Source organism: Equus caballus, chromosome 19, assembly GCF_041296265.1.
Source record: "Equus caballus isolate H_3958 breed thoroughbred chromosome 19, TB-T2T, whole genome shotgun sequence".
In the NCBI taxonomy this organism is placed as follows: Eukaryota; Metazoa; Chordata; class Mammalia; order Perissodactyla; family Equidae; genus Equus; species Equus caballus.
In genome coordinates, this window is record NC_091702.1 from 37,553,101 (window position 1) to 37,566,066 (window position 12,966).

The following is a 12,966-nucleotide window of genomic DNA, read 5'->3' on the forward strand; positions in this document are numbered from 1 at the left end:
TTTCATGATTTTAGAGGATTATATACACAAAATGGGAAATATCCTCTGAATGCAGTTAACTGCTCATGAACTATCATGCAATCTGGGACATAACCATCTTGTAGTCATTTCAGATACATCTCTGGTATGTCCCAGCTTATCATTACTTCTGATTTTTCATCTTGTATTGGCACCATCAAAATGCAATACTTGAAAAAATTTTGGAACATATGATAGATCGTGATTTTGTTGAAGAGAGGATGACTGTATTCTTTGCTCCAAAACTGAAAAATATTTTTATTTCTACATTTATAAACAACAATTAGAATGATCAATTCAATGAGTTAAGTTTCTACATCATCTATTTTCTTCCAATTACCTTTGATACACACCTACCTTCAGCATTTGTCACTTGTGAAGCATACCAAGTAAGTTTTGGTGCACAAGAATCGTTAGAGCTAAGGAATACTGTCATACATCATTTTAGAAAAATAGGAAGGCCAAGTTCTTGTCCCAAAAATTCACATGGCAAAATTCTACTTGTTGAATAATTAGCTATGTAAGAATACCATATATCCTTTTTCTCCTTAGAACTATATCACTCAACCAATGAGTATTTTGTTTGAGAAAATTTACCTAGGATATCATTCCATGAAGACTCAGGATGAGATTTAACTTAGACAATCCACTTCACCATCATTAGAGTCCAAAGTGGCACTGTCTCTTTTAATTCATCTTATGGTTTAATAATTTGGAAACATCTTCCTCTGTCAATTTTAATCTCTTTGCCATTATGGAGAGAAAATGAAAAATTCTGAATTCTTATGAAAAACTAAAAGCAGACTACAAAGACAAATGTCTCATGTTACTCTAGATCTTCTTGAAAAAAAAAAAAAAAGATGATGCAATACTTTTGGGCAACACGGTAAGAAACCTGGGTAATTACACAATAGTAAATTCATTTCATCACCCTTCTAGGCTTCTTATTGCATCATCTTTCTAGGCCAGTTGTCCAACAGAACCAAAATGAAAGCCACTTGTATAATTTTAAATTTTCTATTAGGCACATAAAATATAAAAAGAAATGGGTAAAATTAATTCTAGTAATAGATTTTATTGTCTGCAATATTATCTTTTAATATGTAATCAATATAAAAATTATTAACAAGCTATTTCACATTCTTTATTTTTATTTTAAGTCTCTGAAATCTAATGTGTATTTTGCAATTACAGCACATCTCAATTTTGAATAGCCACCTTTCAAGTGTTCAGTAGTCACATGCAGCTGGGACTACCATATTAGCACAGTTTTGGACAATTACACCATTCCTCCTTTTTTAAAATTTTAGTCTTTTGTTTTTTGGCTCATTGGAATTCATTGATAAGTAAGGATAAAGTAATTCCTGGAATGGTAAAAAGAGAAATGTCTCAAGATATGGAAAAACAAAATCACTAATTTTCCATATCACATTTTAGATTTATAAAAGGTTCTAACAGACTCTATGATAATGGCAAGAAATAGATTTTATTCTTTGTAAAAAAGTAGTTTTGGAACTCTTAAAACTCAGCAATAAGAGAACAAACAAGCTATTTAAAAAATGGGCCAAAGACCTGAACGACATCTCACTAAAAAAGATGTACAGATGAAAAATAAGCATGAAAAAGATTTTACACATATGTCATCAGGGAAATGAGAATTAAAACCAGATATCACTACACACCTATTAGGTCAAAATCCAGAACACTGACAACATGAAAGGCTGGCAAAGCTGTGGAGCAACAGAAACTGTCATTCACTGCTGATGGGGATGCAAGATGGTACAGCCACTTCAGGAGACAGTTTGGCAGTTTCTCACAAAACTAAAGATATTCTTACCATACAATCCAGCAATTGCACTCCTTGGTATTTACCCAGAGGAGCTGAAAACATGTCCACACAAAACCTTGCACACAGATGTTTATAGTCACTTTATTCATAATTGCCAAAACTTGGAAGCGATCAAGATGTCCTTCAGTAGATGAATGGACAGATAAACTGATACATCCAGAGAATGGAAAATTATTCAGTGCTAAAAAGAAATGAGCTATTAAGCCATGAAAAGACATGGAGGAACCTTACTAGGTAAACTAGAACTCAGGACACTTCCAGCTTTGAGTATAGATTTCCCAGCATCCCCTTTGTACCCGTAAAAGCCCTAGTGTCCATTATTATTTTTCTGCACTTAATAGACACTGTCTTTTTTTCCTGGTGCTTCAGACTCATTCCAAAAATGGTTATGCAGAGGTACAGATTTTCATGGAAATAGAAAGAGGTAGAGTGGAAAGAACAGTGGACTGAAAGAAGCCCGGTGGTTGGGGCCAGATACTTAATCCTCTGTGCCTCAGTTTCAGCATCTATAAAATGAGAGGTGTAAGCCCCTAACTAGTCACTATTTCAGTAATATCCTTTAGGAGAGAGCTGGAAGATGGCGTAAAACAACTCTGCCAATATAGATATGAGGTTCTCGTTTTAAGACAAATTACAGTCTCAAAGTTGTAATCGCCATTAAATGCTGACTTAAAAACATCAAGACACTTGGCCCTTCTCTAGAGAAACTTTTCATAGAACAAGAAAACCTTTATAAATATTTTTTTTTCAGATAAGTAGTTTATCAATTTAAAGTGGTGTTTTAGAGTCAATGTTGGGTGTGTGCTTGGAATTTACGAGATTTGTAACTCCTCACACTAATCCTGAATCTACGTGCCAAGTGGGTGGCAAGTACCGGCAGGTGAATTTCTCTTTTGTGATTCTGATCAGAATTCTAGGCCTAAGACCTGGGATGTATAGCATTTTGTAATTTGAACAAAAGTTAGATACGGTTGAGAAGAAATTTCTAGCAAAGAGAGTTTGGCATAGGGAACAGTAGATAGTAAATTAAGAATTTTATGGCACTTTAACTCATCCAACATTTGCTTTATAATTTTGGGAATACCACAATTTTATCTGGAAAGGAAATTATGACGATTTTAAATAATGGTTTTATATTCCTAAACTCTAGGTACCACCTTCTGTAAGTTGATCATTCTGCCCTAATATTTTTTAGCTAAGTTCGCATCAGCTGTATCCATTTTTCTACAACTTACCAATACTTTCCCAATACTGCTCTGCTCCATTAATGAGTAAAAATTAGAGAAAGCACTTGAAAGCACTTACAATACTTAGGGTACAGAAAAGCTGGAATTTTAAATGAGAGTGAAGGGAGAAAGACTATAAAGATAACCCATTGTCAGATTCTGGGTTGTGAAATGAATACAGAAAATTCTGCTGTGTCATTCTACAGGGACTCCTGCCAAACACTTTTTGGATACGTTCAGCATGTTTGTTCTCAAGAATTCTGAAGTTATGGTGGCATCAAGGTACTAGCAGTTTTGGTATATTAGAACAAATCCTGGTGTTCATAAATATCCAACAGAGAGGTTGTAAAAGAATGTTCTAGGAGATCCACAAATGTGAATTTCACCCAGGCAAGAGAAGCCCTAGGAAATATATTTCTGACGCCTGGTGTCCAAAATGATTCTCAGGTCCCCTGGTAAGTGTGTGTGTGTGTGTGTGTGTGTTTGTATTTTCTTTCTTTTACGACTTTTGGAATATGGGCATTTCAACATTCTTTCCCTTTGCCTTTTGCTTTTTCAGAGACCTTGAGGTATTTCATTCTAAGTGATTTACTTGTAACTAGCACAAACTCTCAGTAAACCATGAAAGTTTTCTTTGGAACATTCCCACTTCCCTGTTTCCCTCTCCTCCTCTCTGCCCAAGACATGCACATTGTATTCCATTCTGCACTCAAACTTGACGTTCCTTGCTGAGTGGTAATTCCCTCTGTGGTGAAAAGAGCACCATAGTTATTTGCACTTTGCCAGAAGTTTCAAGCCATTCCTTGGAGGTCGTTACCTGCCACCTCATTCTTACTGAACCTCACACTCAGCCCCAAGATACCTTCAAGAGTCACATGTGGGGCAGAAATTCATGTCTAAGTGTAGCCGCACCTAGCCTCAGCAGAAGGCATCATAGTGTCCCATGGCTGGCTAGGATTTAATCAGGATTTGGCGATCAATGGGAGTTCTGTCTTCTCAGATACTGCCCTTCTTCTTCCCTCGTATAATATCCTATTCATGAGAATGTAACTTGGCTGCCTTTCCCTCCATCTTTCATCTCCTTAGCCTCATTACTTCTTGTCCTGGGGTACAATACCACAGTCTTTGCTCATCATCACAGCCTCTGTAACTCTTTGACCTCCCTTGGTAAGGGTGGCAAGAGTGGTGAATGTCTGCCTCTCTCCCACGATTGTAATGCATTCTTTCCATCCCTGAGGAAAAGAGCACCCCTGTCTCTTGACTGAAAGACTATTTTCTTATGAACTCCACTCCAATTATTTCCATGGTACTCTTGTGTAATACCAGGCTTTCCTCCTCATGTTGAGTGGGTCAGTGCATTCATGGTGAGGAAACTAGACATGGTTAACTTTGGTGAGGTGTGAGAATCTGACAGGGCAAGCTGAGCTCAGCAAAGGTCTGCACAGAGGTGGCACATGGACTTTGGTGCTATGAGGCTTCCTGTGCTTCCTGTCCAAAGGGTTACTCAGCTTCCCTTGATACTCTCTGGTCTGTGCAAGGCACTGTGGGAAATTCAGAATTGAGAAAGACACAGCACTATGATCTTACAAGTGCAGACCAAAAGGAATTTAGAAATCATCTAGTCTAAGCTCCTCATTTTATGGATTAGGGAACTGAGGACCAGGCGGAAATAGGACTACCCGGCATCTCACAGCAAGTTTATGTCCAACTAGCCAACAGCAAGGAAAAGCCAGCTGTTTCCAACCTTCCTATCCCACTTTAGTGCGACATAACCTCTACTTAGAAGAGGTCTCTTTTTCCACTCCACAGCAAGGCCCTTGTTCTTGTTGCTCTCTATCTCAATGGAAATTGACAATGAATAGTTTTGGGTGCTGCTTAGAAGCGGATCTGTCTCCAGCTATCTGTTTGATTTACTGTTTTTCCACCCCCATGTTGCTATTTAGTCACAAACACCCCTGGCCTGAAGCACTCTATGGAATTCACACAATAGGGAGGTTGGAACCAATTATGGCTTTTACATTCTTGGTGCTATGCAAATCACCTCTTGCTGCCTCTGCCACTTGATTTGATCTTTTTGGCTTTTCTATTTTGTTTTTGAATGCAAAAAAGAATGTTCATTGTGGTGCCTGGATTAACAACATGTCTGCCTACATAGATTTTTTTTTTAAGGAAAAAATTCATGTATGTAGCCAGTTCCATTGTCTACAAAAAAATTGCTTTGGAACACCTAGGTGCTCCTTGACATAAGAAAGACAACGTTCTTGCTTTAAGCCTAGCACCCCTTAGAGGGACAAGGGCAAGTGTCCTTCTCAGCTAGATAATCTGAAGCCAGAGGATGCCTGAACCTAATGATTTTATATCACATCTCCCATACTATAAGGAAGTCAGTGTTATTGCATTGCAAGTGTGTATAGGAAATATTTATTGACTAAAAGGGTGAACGACAGCTTGGGTTCTGCAGTCTGACCCCTATATTCCCAACTCAACTTCACCATTCACCAGCTGATGACCTTGGAAAAGTCAACTAACTTCTCTTTGCCTCATACATAAAATGGGAATAGTTGTGGTATTTTGTAACTTTCTTGTGAGAACTAGATGAGTTAGTACCTTCAAAGCAGTTTGTAAAAGCCAAAAGCATAGTGAACAGTCTCTAAGGGTCTGTTTTATTTTATTTTAGTTTTTAAAGAGAACATTCCTATATCTCTGTCCTAGATGAATCCTGGGAACCCACTAGGTTAAACTCCAAGTTTTGCAGAAGCAATTTCTCTGAGAAAGACCCTTCCACACGTTGGAAGAGAGATATTAGGCTTTCTCCATTTCCTGTTCAGAGAGGCAGGAATCCAAACCTGGGATAATGAGTAGGGATAGAAATGAGAGGGGTTGTACTACAAGGAGTGGGAGCGACACAGACTGGAGAGTTCAGAACCTGGGTCCTAATCCTCCCTCTGTCATGAACTCGTACGATTCCTTAGGCAGGACATGGAGGTCTTGAACTTTCCCCATCTCTAAGAGGAAAGAGAAGAGGGTGGAAGAGCTCTGAGTTTTCTTCTAATGCTAGTATTCTAGAAATGTATAGTTCTACATGAGGTGACCCACCATTTGAGGAAGACAGCAAGGGTTTGACTACATACTGACACTACATAGCTAAAATTAAGAGACCATAGGAATTAATACCATTTAGGGAAAAGCTGTGGGAGGTGCTGATGGGAATTGCCAGTATAAAAGCAAAGATTTGTGCAACAGGTATAGATATTTTCCACTACAATATCCCTTCAGACCATGCCTTTCCCAGCCAGGACATCCTCTTCTAATCTCTCAGAAAATAAAAGAGACACTGTCAACACAAGGGAAAAGAAATGGCAATTTTCTAGATTATTCATACAAAAAAATACTACCAAGAATAACAAAGCTAAAGAAAATCTGGTAAAAGGCCTTACGATTTAGATTGATTGCATAAATAAATATTAAATATTTATATTCTTCATATATACTGATTCACAGTTTTTAATAAATTTTTTACAAATTATCTCTTTTGACTTCCACAACCCTGTGAAGTAAGCAGAAAAAATATCATCAGCTATAGTTTACACTTGAGAAAGCTGAGCCTCTGAGAGATCACATGCACGCCCAAGTTCACAAAGCTAGTTAGTGGCAAAATCAGGGGTCACACCCAGTCTTTCTATTCTAGTTCAGAGCTCTTTTTCATGGTACTACTGTCTCCAAATCAACAAGTAATTTTTCAGTGGGCCACACCCCTTGGGCTGAACACACACACATCCAAGAAGCAGAAGCCTGTGGTCTTGTGTTGGGCCATTCCAGAATCTGTCAGCCCCAGAGTACATCCAATGCACCCAGGCCCTTTATCGAAGGGATGACCCTTTAATGGCTTGCCATTGCCAACTGGATGAAGCCCATCTGCAGCCTACACTGATTTACTCTTTGAGACTAAAATCATCCAACCAATTCTGACCACTCAACATTCCCTGCTAGAATGTAATCTTCACTAGGCAGGGTTCTTTGTGTAGTTCACTGATGAATCCCAATGTAGACATCACTCACAAACTATCTGTAGAATGAACAGTCAATCCTTCAATTTCCATGCTTCTGTGTATTTGCTATGCAGTTCTCTTCAATAGAATGCCTTGACCCCATCTTCACCCATCTCAAGCTGCATCTTTCAGGGCTACCCATCTTTCAAAAATTAACTCAAACATCACCTCCACAACAAACTTTCCTTCAGTATCCACCATGGGAATGACTCTGTAGCACTTGGTTGTATTCCTGTTTCCGTGAGACAGTATGATGACCTCTACCACTTAGTTTAATATTTTTTTTATTTTTTATATTGGTTCTGCTTCTGGATGCTAATAAGCATTTTAACTGTTATGATGTAAAATGTAAACAACACTTCCATTACTCTCTGTGGGAAAAAAATGAAAAAGAAAACAAAACATTTGCCTGTTTTATATGTATAATAATAAATATATATACATATATATATCCTTCAGCTACTTCCAATTGTACTACTATCTGTTAAAAATGGCTTTTAAAAATCTCATGTATTCCTCGACACAAGAAAGATCATTCTTGCTTCAGAAGCCTAAACGTTAATTTTTAGTACAGGCACCCATTCTGATTAGTCAATGTGTACATTCTGAGTTTTTTGTGGTGGCCATATCTGTTGAAAGTTCCTCCACAGTGGCCCTTTAATATTCAGGTTTCTATCCTAACTCCTAAATAAAGTGTTTAAGACATACTAAGTGTTTAACAAAGTTTTGATGGATTATTTTTTTAAGTTATAATAAATACCATGCAAACAGGAAAAAGAGGTAATATGTTTTTCTTTCTCTGAATGGCTTTCAATGTAAGGAAATGAAAACGTTGAAGAGATACTAGATGGCATATTCAAAATTGCCCTCGTATACATATATCATTTTTTCCCTGAAGGTTTCCTTTTCGATCACGCTGTATGTGGCATCAGCTATGATTTGGCTCCTGTCTGCTATAGAAGGGAAAGAGCTATGACAGTGGGTGACTCTCAATTCCTAGCTGGGAAATAACTCCGTGGATTAGAGATCTGACCTACTCTTTCCATCTTCATCTGGATTTCCTCCTGGAGTCTGAAGCTCCACTAACATCTACTCCAGGTTCTCCTTGATTGACCAATGGCTTGCCAGAGACATGCTTCCTACTGTGGAAAAAAGATTTAGTGTCAACAGAATACCTTAAGCTCTAAGATATGGTATGAAGATTGTGGAAGATACCAAAGCATAACTAAATATCCAAGGCCTTTCTGAGTGAGACTGTGGTGTGAGCTAACTTGGGAAAGTCTAGAGGAAGAAGAGACGCTTTTGATTAGAGAGCTCTGAGGCAATGTCAGAGAAGAAGGAGTATTTGGACTATCTTGTAGGATGACCATCACAAGCGAAGCCATAATGGTATGACAGTGTAGGGAGCCAGTGAATAGGTGGCTTCAGTAAGCTAGGACATGAATGGGAACCTACAGTGTCACATTTGTATATGACTAAAGGCCAGGAAAAAGAGGCCACTATAGCTACTGTAGAGATTTTTGACTTTGAGAGGACTAGAGAATTTTAGAAAAAGTCTGTTTTCCCTAATGCTCTACAACTCAGTTAAGCATTTCAAAATTGCTAGTGGGGCTAGCCACTCCTCAGAACATTCAGACAATTGCTCAGTTACCCTTGGAGTAACTTGCAATTTTTACATTTTCCAAGATGTCAAGAGAGGAGCAGGAAAGCTTTAATGCCTTGTGATGAATGCCTATGGGGAGTTGCCCAGTCTTCTGAGCTGAGGCTAGCTGATACAGGAACCATTTGATGTCTATAGCAACAGTGGATACTACTGAGAGAACAACAAAATCATAGAATACTAGCAAAAATGAGTCCATAGGGATCATCTCATTCTAAGGATAGGCACACTTTTGTCCAGTAATTTGAGTCCATCTCCTAAGGTCATGCTGCTAGTCAGTGATTGATCTGGAGTGACTTCCCAGGTCTCTTCTTCACGTCCATTGTAATACTGTTTCCATCACTCCGTGGGAATAACCTTCCTAAATGCTTGTCTGATTTTCTTGTGCAAAGCATGCTCCAGTTTGGCTTGAGCCAAGCAATAGTACACTAGCAAGATCGTGAGAATGAAAATTACGCCCTAGGATATTAGGTGAGGCCTGCAAGCTGCTTTCACTGCTTAGGTCTTACACAGTAAAGAGGCAAATCTGGTGTTCCCTAAACCACCCTAGTGTTTGGGAATGATACCTGGGCCTCAGGGGAGAGGGCCTGTCCCAGTCATCTGATGCAGTTAGCTTGTGCCACTGCATGGATATACTGCTGTTCCTAGAAGATTCCTACTGCAGAGACAGAGATGACACAGGGGAAGGCGACTTCTGTGTGACCAGTGGGAGAGATAGTCCCATCAAAGCTAGAAAACAGCTGCATTCTTCAAAAGCTTTAAGTATGCATACTGCTCCAATACAGCCAAAGGCCTGTCTTGAAAGGAGACCAGCACGCTATTTTGAAGCAAAGTTAATTCCACTGAAAGCTTCCTTAGCTAAAACAAGCTCTAGGGGCCAGAAAATAGACAAATGCATTAAACCTTAGTGACTCACCTCCTCCATCCTCCCTGCCCTTGTCTACCAGCCAGGAATGTGGGGAGGAGATGAGTTAGGTCAAATCTATGCTTGAGCTCCATGAAGCAAAGAACCAGGATCTGTACACGCCCAAGGTGATTTTGCTACAAAATGCTATTTCTTTACAGTAAGTTTTCCCTAATACTTGGCTCCAGTGATTAAGAATCTCACATTTGCAAGCCCAGGAAGAGCATGAATGAAGAGGAAGCCATGGATGTTTAGCAAAAAGCAATTGAGGTGTGGCCATAGCATTCTCATTTGCACTAACAGGGAACTGGGTGATTCGCCATCTTAGGTTAGATTCCCTACTATCAGACCCAGAAACAAAAATTCTTAATGTACAAGTGACTTATTGAAAAAACACTCCAAGAGAAAAGAGTAAGAGAGTGGGGGAAGGAGGGCAGCCACCAAGCAAGGGTACAGTGTCAGGCAAAGTCCTGGAGAGAGCAGCTTCAGCTTGAACTTGAAGGTGAGCTGTGGAATGTCAAGTTGCCTCAAAGACATCTCAACCTGAGGCCAGGGGGTTGAGCTTTCACAATGCTGTACCTATCAGTCTTTGAAAAAGGGATTTCCAAGGAGTACATAAATTCCCAGTCACCTCCAGCTTTCCAATAAAAGGGCTCCTGGAGCCCAGGAGCAGTCCTAAAAAAGAACCATAATTTCTGGCTATTGGAAGTGAAATATACCAAAGCCTGGAACATATACTTAAGAAAAAAATGTTTTTTAATCTGTAAACAAACAAAAAAACCAAAAAACATTATTCTGAGGTTATGTAGACCTTAACTCAATAGCATTCTATCAACTACATTCCCCAAAGCGTTCTTTTGACTTGGAGATCTGGGTTCAAGAGCGTTAACCTTTATTTGTTTATTGTAGGCACTGTGCTAGTACTTTCCTGTACACTCCATGGTACAGCATGGTGGTTACCATATGTACTATATGTTGTATCAAGACCATTGGAGCTTAGCAGTCCCAGGTTTGAAGCTCAGTTCGTCCTTTTACTAGCTGAGTAAATTTTTTTTTTTTTAAAGATTGGCACCTGAGCTATCAACTGTTGCCAATCTTCTTTTTCTTTCTGCTTTTTCCAAATCCCCCCAGTACATAGTTGTATATTTTAGTTGTGGGTCCTTCTAGTTGTGGAATGTGGGACGCCTCCTCAACATGGCCTGATGAACAGTGCCATGTCCACGCCCAGGATCTGAATCAGCAGAAGCCTGGGCAGCCGAAGCAGAGTATGGGAACTTAACCATTCAGCCACGGGGCCAGCCCCATTAGCTGAGTAATTTTAAGCAAGTTACTTCACCTCTCTGTGACCGAGGGATTAGGGAACTGGTCGTTAGAAATAAACAAAATAACCAAGTACAACATATAAAAACCCTGTCACGGAATATGGGTAAAGTCTCAATAAATATTAGTTATAAATAATGATGATGATACTGATAATATTATTCTTCATTGATTTATTTGTTTATGCAACAAATACTTATCAAGCACCTAGTAGGTGTCAGAGCCTCTTCTAGGCTAGGAATTACAAAGATGTTAGACAAAGACCCTGCCCTCACAGATCCTACATTCTAGTAAGAGAGAGAAATAATAAGGACACAAATAAGTAACTCATACAATGTCAGTTACAGATAAATGCAATAAATAAAACTGAAGCAAGGCAAAGATCAAGAAGAGTGACGGGTTAGAAAATAGAAGTCATTATTAGATGTGATAGTCAAAGAATGCCTCTTGGGGAAGAACAATGGAGCAGAGACCTGAATGAGTGTAAGGGGTGAGCCACAGAAAGATCTGAGGAGTAGTGTTCCGGGAAGAGGTCATAGTAAGAGCAAAGGCTCTGGATGGAGATACACTTGGCATGTTCAAGAAACAGGAAGATTCCAGTTTGGCTACACTGGAGTGAAGTAGGCTAAGAGTAATAGGAGATAAAGTCAGAGACAGTAGCAAGGACCAGACCAGATCATGTAGAGCCAAGTAACCCACGGTAAGGTGTGTGAATTGTATTTAATCTGGAAATCAGTAAAGAGTTTTGAGCAGATAGTGACAAATCTGAGTTACACTTTAAAAGACTACTCTTTTCTCCTTATGCCCCCATAGGGCACAGGCGCATCTATAAAATCACTTTCTAGGAACAGCCTCAGATCTCACACAATCTCCAAGCTCAACGGGCAAAGTAAACTCTAAGAGCAAACCTTGGGTTACTCACTCATTCATCTTACTACATTGCCTTTCAGACAATAATAGTAATCTCTAACATTTCCAAAGGAAACCTACAAAAGTAACCCATAATATAAAGATAAGGTTGCAAATGCACCCTCTGCGTTAAAGAGTATCTTTTTGGTTTTTTTTTTTTTTTTTTTGAGGAAGACTAGCCCTGAGCTAACTACTGCCAGTCCTCCTCTTTTTGCTGAGGAAACCTGGCCCTGAGCTAACATCTGTGCCCATCTTCCTCTACTTTGTATGTGGGATGACTACCACAGCATGGCATGCCAAGCGATGCCATGTCCGCACCCGGGATCCGAACCGGCGAACCCCGGGCCGCCGAGAAGCGGAACGTGCAAACTTAACCACTGCGCCACCGGGCTGGCCCCTAAAGAGTATCTTTAATACTTAGATTCCCTTATTTTGCTGGTTTCCAATTAGTATCTTTAGTTTTTCTGGCTTTTTGGCGTCTCCCATCAACATAACTGCTTTAGGTTGATCTTATGTAACAAGCCTGCCTGATTTGCTAGAAGCAAAATTACACACTGTTGGGAATTATTATTATTTTTTTAACATTCCATTTCATGGACAGTTCCTCCATTCACACACCTCTGATGGCTCCTCACCCACTACAGATTGAAGTTCAACACTTGAGCTGAGTGTTCCACACCTCCTCTTCCCTGGACCAGGCAGACCTCTCCAACGCCCCTTATCTAACTGTGTTCTAACACAAGGGGATCATCTGCCATCATACAGCTTGTCTCCACTGTCTCTGAAACACACCACGCACAATTTTAGTGCCACATCATTGTTTATTTCTTCTATCTGCCTAAGTGTTATGCTACTCTCAAGGCCAAGTTCAAGTCCCACCATTGTGGGGCCTTTCCTGACAACTAAACCTTCCTGATTATTCCCTCATCTGAACTACTTCTGTACTTGTTACATTTGCTATATGATCCCTCGGATTATTACTGATCTTTTAAAGAACCCATTGATCTCTACAGGCCATCTGTGAACTTCTT